Consider the following 11,088-nt stretch of genomic DNA (forward strand, 5'->3'; position numbering starts at 1 on the left):
CAAATAAATTAGTTTTGTTATTAAGCTGTGAAAATATTAGAATAAATATTGTATTATAAGTAAATGTATTCTACATTTTATAACACTATTATTATAATTTTATAACACTTATATTTATAACACTTTTATATTATATGTAAAGTAATATTTAATTTGATAAAGCACGTGATTATGTTAAAGTTTAAAAAAAAAAATATTTTTTGGAAAATAGTCTGCTAACAAGCGTATATGATTGTATCACAACACATTGCTAAAATATTGCAATTTACCTGCTCAGCACCATTTTAATGTACTAATAAATGATTATACAATCAGTTATTCCAATTAGACTAACTAAATCCCGTCTAATATTAGGTATTGTTTATAACAACTGTAAATATTTAGTTGAACTTTATGTAGCTTTAATATATTTATTATTTGTAAAAATTATTAAAATTATATAATGTATATAAAACGTTTTTGATTTCCTAAATTTATCAATAAAATTTGAAAAAAATAGCTAGAAAACAAAAATATTTCTTGGTGATTTAAAATAGTCACAGATAATAGTGTTTTATGAGTACTTTTCAAACTGAGTTTGGGAAAACTTGTTTAGGAAAAAGGTTGTTGGAAAAGGCATATCCAGAAGTTCACAAGATATAAAAAAATTAGAATATGATGAATAATAATAATAAATTATGATGATAAGAAGAAAGCAAAAGTAAATCGAATTTTTTAACCCATAATCCTGCACAATATATTATAGTATTAAATTTAGTGAAACAGTTTATTTTACTATTTAAATTCTTATATAATGCTAGCATGAAAAACAGATATTAGTATTATCTAAAATGCATATGCAATATCTTAATTGCATATAAACCATATTGCAACATGTACTATTCTCGAATCAAACCCGTGTGGATAATAAATCTTAGTACAGATTTCCTTTTCCTGTATCTGCTAAATTGGCTTTGCGTAAATTATTGTTTTGAGTACGTGTATACTAGTACGCAGAATGTAACTTGTAACTTGTAAATACTTTGCTAAAAGCATCCATCAATAAGCAACCTGTTATCAGAGAGATATCGAATGTTCTTATATTGCTAGCATTAGCTCGGAATTCATCTCAACTGATGTTTTATCTGATGTATAACAGTCCGATATTATAAAAAATGAGCAAGAGGAAAAAGAGATAACTCTCTTCAAATTATTATTTACATGCCGAGCTGTCTCAATTATCAGCAAAATTACAAATAGTATAAGTCGACTAACTAAATTGATTTTGAGTATAGAATGACAACCTAGCTATAATATATAAAAATGAGCCTGAGATTTAAGATACTGATCATGATAAGATATCAGATCATGTTTATCACCAATGAGAATATATAAAAATTTTCAATAGAAATGGCAAACATGTCATCATACATTAAAAAATAGTAAAAAATATCTATATATTCTCCTTTATTAGTCTTATTAAAATAGGACGATTTTGTCAGTAATTGTTCGACTATCACTACCCTGAGTGCGCGCCTCGCCTTTATAATATTTAATTTTATTTCATTCGCAGCTATTATTATCGACGTATGTATTATTGTGAAACAAATGCCTTACGCTTGTCTATAAATCTTAATTTATATTATGGCATAAATCAAATCTCAAACCTTTTGTTTCGACTAACATTCGCATGCTTCTAGACCACGTACTAGAGTTGAATATCCTCCCTCGAGAACGATTTATGTTAAATTTATTGCATCGAAACGATATTGATATAAATAATAGAATCATTGAAATATCCATAAGCTATTGTTTATGGTAAAAATATTACGTTTTGTTTTGAGCTTTAGTGTTTCTTGCAGAGCTTTGTATTAATGAATCACCATCGAAAGTTTTGATTGTTTTCTGCGTCAACAATATAGAGGCTTAATTAATCTTTGAGTTAATGAATCATTATAGAAAGTCTGGGTGTTTTTCATAAAGAATATTGATATGTTGCTACATCAGATTTAGATTTACGTTTCAAAACTTGATTGTTTCCCAGAAAGTACCTAATCCAATAAAAGTTCGTGCTTTTGAGTGCATTGACTAATACACATTAAAAATGAAAAGACAACCGATAAAATGCTCAACTTATTAATGTAATCTATTATTTAATACCGGTATCGATTTGTTATAATTTAAAATGACTTTTAGGATTTACCCTTAACATTACAAGAACAATACGCTCTTTTCAAAGATTCGTACGAGTTTTCCTTATCTATGGTACGACTATATATAAAATTCATTTAATTGCTTTCATCAAATTTTTATTTTAACATATCCTTCGTAATTAATACTAAGCGCAATAAGATTTAATTTTAAAAATAAAAATCCTAATACTCGGATCTATAAAAATTTCGTATCAGCTAATAATATGAAAATAAATTGAGATTTTCAGGATGTTGGTAATTGACAAAAAACAGTTTCAATAATGAAGGGCTAGTAGATAATGTTTATATATAATAACCACAAAAATGAATGCCTTTTATGGAAAAAGAAGTTTGTAGTAGATTTTCATTTTCAAACTATATAAATTTTTATAAAGTTTTCAAATATATAAAATATATAATCAATTTTTAGATTTTTATACAAACAAGTAAGTTCATCAATATGTTATAAAGAATAATATATAACTAAAAGCTAAAAAAACTAGATGGTATTGGTATTTAGCCTTGAGGCAAGTTACATGAACTTCCCGATATGTGTAAATAATCGACTTAATCAATAATAAACAAATTAATTTATGAGTGATTAGAAGTGTTCCGAGAGGATTTATTACACATAATTAAAAACGAACGAACACGTTAACTCGGAGTATTTTCTAAAAACAAATTTTTACAAATCAATAATTTTTATAATTGAACCAGTTTTCGTAGGAGATTAATGGTTTAGTATATTCATTAAAACCGAGTAATCGTTATACCAAGTAAATCATCTAATTTTAATTTTAACAAACGTCAACAAAACTACTCATTTTCTCAAACTTTGATGAATTTTTAAAATTAAAGTAAGTTCTTTAAGACCATGATATACATCGCCAAAGAAAGTTTCATAAAAATCGGCTTAAATTTTTTTTTCAACAGTTAATTACAAGAAAACGGCTCGGTAGATTTTCACCTAAAACTAATCAGTATTATTCCCAACAAATACCTTTCGAACAGCTTTTGATTTTCTAAAATCGATTTGGTAGACGAAAAGTTTAACACTCTTTTTTAAATTACAAAGAAACGGCTCGGCAGATCGTCTCACAAAACTCAGAAACGCTAGTCCTCATCGAGATACATCGAATGGCTTTTAAATTTTTTAAATCGGTTTTTACGGCAAAAAATCTGTTCACATGCACGCACACACACACACATACTTTTTCCAAATTTGGTCTCATACGATTCAGAATGGCTTGAAACGTCAAGAAAACATAAAATTAGAGAATCGGATTTTTTGATGAAAACATAAACTTTTCCTTCGGGAAGTTAATAAGAGCTTTATTGATTATATTCATTTTGTAAAGACACAAGTATTCAGAATAATTTTCTGCAGCAATATTTACAACTCGATCTGAATGCTTTGAACAACTGTTTCGAGTTCATATAAAACAACATGTACAGACAATCGCGATTGCTTCTCATTAGCATTAAATATCTGCATAATGCCTTATAATGCGTACTCCTTATTGACACTAAAGGCTTGAATCTCGGGACTAAAATCTCAGCCGTGGAAAAAATTAGCTCGGACGAGAGCTTTGCAAATGCTTTGCATACATTTGCCTCGCGCGTTACGTCCGTCGCGGCAATTGATGTCGAATGATGTATAGCGTACGAGCTTTCTCACGGGCTAACTATGCGTAGAATCAGCTGATTAATCAGTCAGATAGAGCTTTGCGAGCGAAGCGTGGAAAGAGTTCGAGATTGGCGTTGGAAAACGAAAAAGGAATAAAATCTAAGTGACATTTAGCCTTATTGCAAATTTGCCCTGGAGATTAACAACACGAATAGAATAGGGTGGGGCACAAAGTTTCAATTTGACTTTGAGTAAATATATTGTGAAAGATACATTGGTCCTTTTTACCCTACTCATTCGTTCGCTTTTATAAAGGTTATATAGAAAAACTGTTGAATCTAACCTAAAATTGATAAAACATGTTATAAAACATTAAACTAGTGGGGCGCATGGCACCGTGCCTTAAGGCAAATTGCAGGAACTTCCCGTACCAAAAATTATTATTTTTTTAAAAACGATTAACATTTTTGAAAAAATTTTACTTCGAAAAAATTAGATTTTTGAGAAACTATAAATTTGACAAAAAAATACTTTCTTTTTAAAACAAAAAATGTTTTTTTCTTCATTTTGACATATTTTGGAAATTCTGAACAACTTCAAAGCAATCGTACTGCTTGAACTACATAGAGACAGAATGACAAAGCGCGTAAGTGCATCTTGTCAATACAAGTCAAAATTCAAATGTTTTTTGAATTATTAAAATCGGGCGCTCCGTTCTCTTAAAAACTGAGTTACCATTTTTGGCATTTTTTGCCCCGTATCTTCTGAACGGCTAGATGAGCCTTCGCCAAAAACGAGTCAGCACGTCTCCTTATCAATACAAATCGAATGTTTTTTGAATTATTCAAATCGGTTGATCGGCGTTCCCAAAATCGTCGACGAAAATTTGTATCAGCACACACACACACACGCGCTCATACACACACACACATACATCCATTTTTTCTAAGGTATGCCAAAATATTCAGAAACCTTTGAAACGTAAAGATATATAAAAATTTTCATTTTCGATTTTTTGCGATTACCATAACTTGTCCTACGGAAAGTTAATAATATTTTAGTTAAAAAAAATGCTTAGAACCAAAAAAAAAACTATTAAGTGCTAACATCGAAAGAAAATACCTTTTTTATGGATCTCTACTTTAAAATATTATTGTTAAAAAATTCTTAACTTTACTTGTTTTTGAGATATCGGTGGTGGACCTTTTCCGCTCTTTTGAAAACATACTAAAATATAATAATATAATCAGTGATTATTAATTACTTAATAGTTTCAAAATAATTTGCGTCTATACAAAATAAACTATAAGTATAGGCTTCTGCTCCTTCTTGTTTTATTAACTTCGCAAAAATAATATAGAAAATTTACGAATGGGAAACTATTATTATTCTGTGTAAAAAAATTCACAACGAAATTCAAATTGTCTTTATAAGTATATTTAGCTTCGAATGTAACATTTTTATCATTCTAAGTTTGTACTAGTTTTAAATATAAAAATGAATACCCATTTTTAAAGATCCGTCAGGAAAATGTTCGCACAGAGCTTTAATATTGCAAAGTTGCCTTTTGAGATTATGTTATAACTCGTGCTAATTCCAAACAGTTGAGAGAAAACATTAATTTATTATGAGTTTAAATTGTATCCAACATGCCGTAAACGGTGATAACGCACTTTTTAGAATAGTCAAAATATTTCTAACGCTCATAAAACAAATTAACGATTAGGATAACTTACACTGTTTTTCTTTTAACCTAAATCATTATCATATACTAACAGGTGTCTAAATCTTTAACAAAACAGGTTTCTGGCTGTCCCGAACGTGATTTAAATTATAAATTTGTATAATAATGGTTTTGGCCTCTTAAGAAAAGTGTTATAAACCGATGCGTTTTAACATAGCATTGAAGAAGAGGAGGATTGACTGGTCGATGTTGATCAAAATAAAGACATCTCGAATGGGACTTGTTCCTGTCAGTTTGATATGCTTGGATATGCATTTAATTAAAGGACTGCATGCATTCGGGCAAATATACGATTAAAATGAACAGAAATTTATAATGAGCATATTTCTGTACTGTCAATTATGACTGTTTTGACTGAAGTTAATAAATATTTCAATTTATTTGCAATGACACAAAAAGAAAAAAAATAATTGCTCGACGATGCTGAAATAAGCATTTTGACGGCACACCAATACTTATTTGGAGTCAATGATATTTATAGCAATTTAAAAAATAAAATAAAATTTAATTTTGGCATGTATTTATAATAAAGGTGAACTCATCTTCACAAAATAAGGAAAATTAGTATTTATTTTGTTGCCTATATTATCAAAAATTAATGTTGATTAGTTCCGCACTGAAATATTTCTACGCATCTATAAATTAATTACATTGATTGGTTCATAAATTTTTCAAATAACGTGTTCCAAAAATTTAACAAATGGACATATATTATTTAGTATTTGGTACATCAATCGATAAAAGGAAATTTATTGAAATTTATCAATCGATAAAGCGAAATTTCATTTACTATGAAATCAAAGATTTTAAATTAAAGTGAAAGTATTTTGCACATTAATTAAACTCAAACTGGAACACATAGGTTCCGTGGTGTAGTGGTTATCACATCTGCTTTACACGCAGAAGGCCGCCGGTTCGATCCCGGCCGGAATCAAAATTTTGCCAATTGGCACAACCTTCAGTTTATTCCGAGATTCAGTGGGAAAAAAAGAAATGAACTTTTATAGCAAACCCTAAACTATTACGGTATGGTTAAATCCAAGCAATTAATAATTCAAAATTGAACCACAAATTAAAATACATATATGCAATTGTCACGTTTTGTTAAAAAAAATCTAAAGCTATAGGAAATGTTGTCAGAAAATAAATCTATTTTACGTATGTATGTATAAACATTTTTATTGTGCAGTAAACCAAAATACAAAAAATTATTAAAAGTTTTAAGTTTTTAGATGCCTCCGCTGGCTTTCAATTTCAGGAATTTTAAATTTAGGATTCATATTCAGATCTAATGTGGTCTATCGTCAAATAAAAATAATTCGCAAATGTATTTTTAAGCCTCTATAAATTTTCTACAAACTAAATTTTAATCTGAACTATACCCAAAGAGCGCTTAAATTAATATTGAGTTTTATGAGATGCCATTTACACCTACCTCGTTTCATAAAGAATAAAAAAACTTCTTTAGAAATCATTGTAAATATTTTTTATCTAATCTAGTGAATGCATTCCGATTCCAGTATTAACGCATAACAAACACCACGCCTAAATGATCCACTCATCGTCGACAAGGATTATTCATCATATCTGGAAAATATTGAAAAAATCTTTGACGGCACCACAACATAGTTAAAACTCGCGTTTGGCCGACGAACCGGTTTTGCGGCGATGCGGTTACCACGGCTCGGACGAGCGAAGTAAAGACAGCGACGAGGAATGCGCAGCCTCATCAAGGTGTCCATCGGTGGACGCTGGACGGAGAGCCGAAGGAGTTTGCTTCAATAGCTCTGTTTAATTGAACATTTGCTATTTTTAATGCAAACAAATGATTTTTCTTAAATAACATTCACCAAAATAGAATTATATATCATCTTATGAAATTACTGGTTGTAGAAGCAAGGAGTCCTCAAACTTAAATATTAAAATTATATCATATTATCGCCCAAAAATAAACTATTAAAAATACTTCTTTTTTTTAATTATTAGAATATAATAATGTTATATTCTGCACGAATATTTATTTGAAATTTTCTTTTTATTTATTTATTTTAAAGGGTAAAACAGCTTTACTCCTTTACTTAGTTACCGGGATGAAGAACTGATTAAATAAATTTAGTATAAATTGATTGATAGTTTACTACGGCGTCAGATGCGATAATAAAACGGTTGATCAACTTCTGAAGGATATAAAGCACACTCCATCTCTATTGCTCCTAGTTACAACATTTCTCATAAATGCATTTACTTTTACCATTTTTTTTTAATTATTTACAATAATTGAGAAACAATTAGTCTACGATTCAGCAAATTCATTTTTTAAAAAATTGAGTTACACAAATTTGGATAATTAATTGTAAGCAAAATATTTTTGACTCAAGTACTAAAATAAAATGATTTATTTTCTTAATAAAACTTAACATTAAGCGATGATTTTATTGTGCATAACGATAATTAAAGATCTAAAATTATTGAAAATTAAGAATTAAGATATTTGATTTTTATTTTATTTTAAAGAATGCTTCTAACTCCATAATTCATCAGAGATTATTGGTTATCACTTCTGCTTAGCACGGCAACTCGATCGCGCCCAGAATCAAATTTTCTGAAGAATGATGAATAACATTTTTAACTTCCCGTAGGGTAAGTTATAGTAATCGCAAAAAAATCGAAAATGAAAATTTTTATATATCTTTACGTTTCAGAGGTTTCTGAATATTTTGGCATACCTTAGAAAAAATGGATGTATGTGGGTATGTGCGTGTGTGTGCGTGTGTGTACGTGTGTTCGGATACAAATTTTCGTCGACGATTTCGGGAACACGGATTAAGCGATTTGAATAATTCAAAAAGCATTGCCATCTGGCGGTCAAAAATGATCATTAGACATATGCACATCAAATTATCAGATGTTTTATAGAGATTTTAACAATAAGTATAAATTTTGTTTACATTCCTATGGGTTCCGTACGAATGCTTATCCGTTAGACGGCGGCGCGGTTAACAAAAATGTTAATCTTTAAAAAAAAATTTTGGTACTGGAAGTTCCAGCAATTTGCCTTAAGGCACAATGCCATGCGCCCCACTAGTTATCATCTACCCATAGAACAAGCTCATATTTTAATGATCGCTCCACAAGATACAAATATCTATTAGTGAAAGTACGATTCGGTTTAATTGTTACATTTCTTTTAACTCTCACAGGTTCCGTGGTGTAGTGGTTATCACATCTGCTTTACACGCAGAAGGCCGCCGGTTCGATCCCGGCCGGAATCATGTTTTTACCTCCTTGACCAAAATAATAACCGAAATTTTTGTAAATATACATATTATTAAAATCGATAGAAAACATTTGATAATCTAATGTGCTTATATAAAATGCTTATTTTACGCATTCAAAACTATTGCTTTCGCCTCAATCTTGAGCACGATTTTTTGAGCCATCCAAATCGATTCACATAATTACATTTTGCTATGCCACGCAAAATAAAAACTTTGAGCTGTACTTTTTGCATTCTTTCTTTTACAGTCTTATTATGCGTTTTATGAACATTTTATAATTTAAATAATTCAACCGGTTCATTTCCACCTGATCAAGAACTTTTAGTCTGATTGGATATCGTAATTAACGTTACAAGCGACAGTTTATACATCATGGAGGTATAAAATTTTACAAGCACAATTAAGCTCGTCGTTCAAATTAAATGCTTTCAGTTCCAGTTAATTAACTATGTTAACATCGATTGTTGATTACCTGCTATAATAAGTACATTTACTGGTTGCATTTCCGGATCTCCGGATTGAATCATCATTGGATATATATGAAATATTAGATGTATTTTCAAAGTTAAAATTATATATTTGAGGTTACGGTCAAAGTAACAAAGTATCTATAAGCAACTTGGTCTCTTTTGGAAAGCTCTTTGAGGTCTTATGCACTCATTTTCTTGTATTTTGTCATTTTTATTGAAAAGTAAAATAATTGAAAAGCGTTTTCCCAGTATTAAAAATACGTTACAGACGTTTGAGTGCAAATAAATTTTTAAACAAAATAAAGAAAATTTACATATATAAATAATTTATATTATTATTGCCAGAATTGTTCAATTTTTCAAAGTAGTTTTTCGCAATGATAATATTAAAATATTTAAAATGATGAGAAAACATAAAATAATATATTAAACATAAAATAATATTAATCTTTTAATGAGCCACATTTGGTTTGAATAAATGCAATTATTTTGCGACTTATTTATAAACCCTTGTTCGATAATTAGCCTTATACCCCAGTCAAATTAAAGCTAAAGAAGCCGTCACTTAGGAATAATTCGCATAGAGCTGAAATTTAGTACAGATGTTAGATAGGCCATTACAAATGAAATGTCAAAAGTCCCCATCGATCCGACATCTGCGTTTTTTTTATTCAAGATCGAAATTGCAAAAATCTAGTTTTCCCCATTTTTCGCCGAAACCATAAATTTTTGAAAAAATTATGTTAGATAGGTTTATTTATTATAAAATTCTCTATTAAATTCTTATCATTATTTTTTTTTGTTAGAATCATCGTTTCTGAGATATTGCCGTTTGAAAAGTTGAAAATTTCATATTCTTCATAAAATGCAGCTTTTAAACGTCATCAAATATGTAATATAAGTAAAAAATAAGAGTTTGTTGGTTTCTGTTTAAATAGTATAAATTTAATGAAATTTTTCAAGTATAAAACTATAGTGTCAGCCCCTAATTACCTTAGTTCTTGAGCAACACCCGCCAGCTATGTCATTTTTCTAGTGTGGGAGGGTCACATATATTACTGTTTTTAAAGCGAATAAACGAAATATTTAACTATATATGAATTCAGGGCGTATAATGATAATCCAAAATCATAATATTTAATAAATTTTCATCATAATATTGAATAAATATGCCAATATCGAGTGTCAACATATGAGATGTAAGATGAACTGTCGTTAATTTCATACATTTCTGTACCATTATATGATACAATATGCCATTACCAAATGACGAATGAATCTGTATAAGATGATTTGATCCAAAATGTCAATAAAAAACGTCCAAAATCTGTACCAAATTTCAGCTCTATGCGAATTATTCCTAACTGAAAACTTAATTTGACTGGGGTATTAGCCTTCTAAGCAGATCGAAGAAAAAACAGTATGTGGAATCCCATCACTACAAAATTTGAATCCATTAATATCACGATGTCTTGTTTGTAAATAGTTGTATTAATGCGTTGTTCAATTATAAATTTAAATAAAGAATTAGTTCTGGCCTACATGTGCCGTTATTCGGTTATTCCGTCATCGATATCTTTCGATTCTGATGTGTCGAGTATTGATGGGTGCTTAGCGAGTACGGGCTGCGTGCGGGTTTGACACGGCAATGAACCCGTTCAGGAATTCCATCGTTTGGCCGCAGCCTCGCGGGGAACGCTTACAATACGAGGCACGAGATATGCGTCGACAGGGCCCAATCGAGGTAGTTCGTTCTGATATCGATTTGGATATATTGAAATTGATTGAATTCGATTGA

At 29.6% G+C, this 11,088-nt stretch overlaps 2 non-coding genes across 2 annotated transcripts; both read left to right on the forward strand.

Annotated features, from left to right (window-relative positions):
- The first annotated feature begins 6,403 nt into the window (after positions 1-6,403).
- On the forward strand, positions 6,404-6,476 carry Trnav-uac. Its single transcript has one exon. It is a non-coding gene; the product is annotated as a tRNA-Val (tRNA).
- A 2,265-nt stretch (positions 6,477-8,741) lies between these two features.
- Positions 8,742-8,814, forward strand: Trnav-uac. The gene has a single exon. It is a non-coding gene; the product is annotated as a tRNA-Val (tRNA).
- Positions 8,815-11,088: the final 2,274 nt, after the last annotated feature.

The sequence above is a fragment of the Ctenocephalides felis genome, unplaced genomic scaffold (genome assembly GCF_003426905.1).
Source record: "Ctenocephalides felis isolate EL2017-DRISC unplaced genomic scaffold, ASM342690v1 CF-g0.4_SCAFFOLD_03571, whole genome shotgun sequence".
NCBI classification, from domain to species: Eukaryota; Metazoa; Arthropoda; class Insecta; order Siphonaptera; family Pulicidae; genus Ctenocephalides; species Ctenocephalides felis.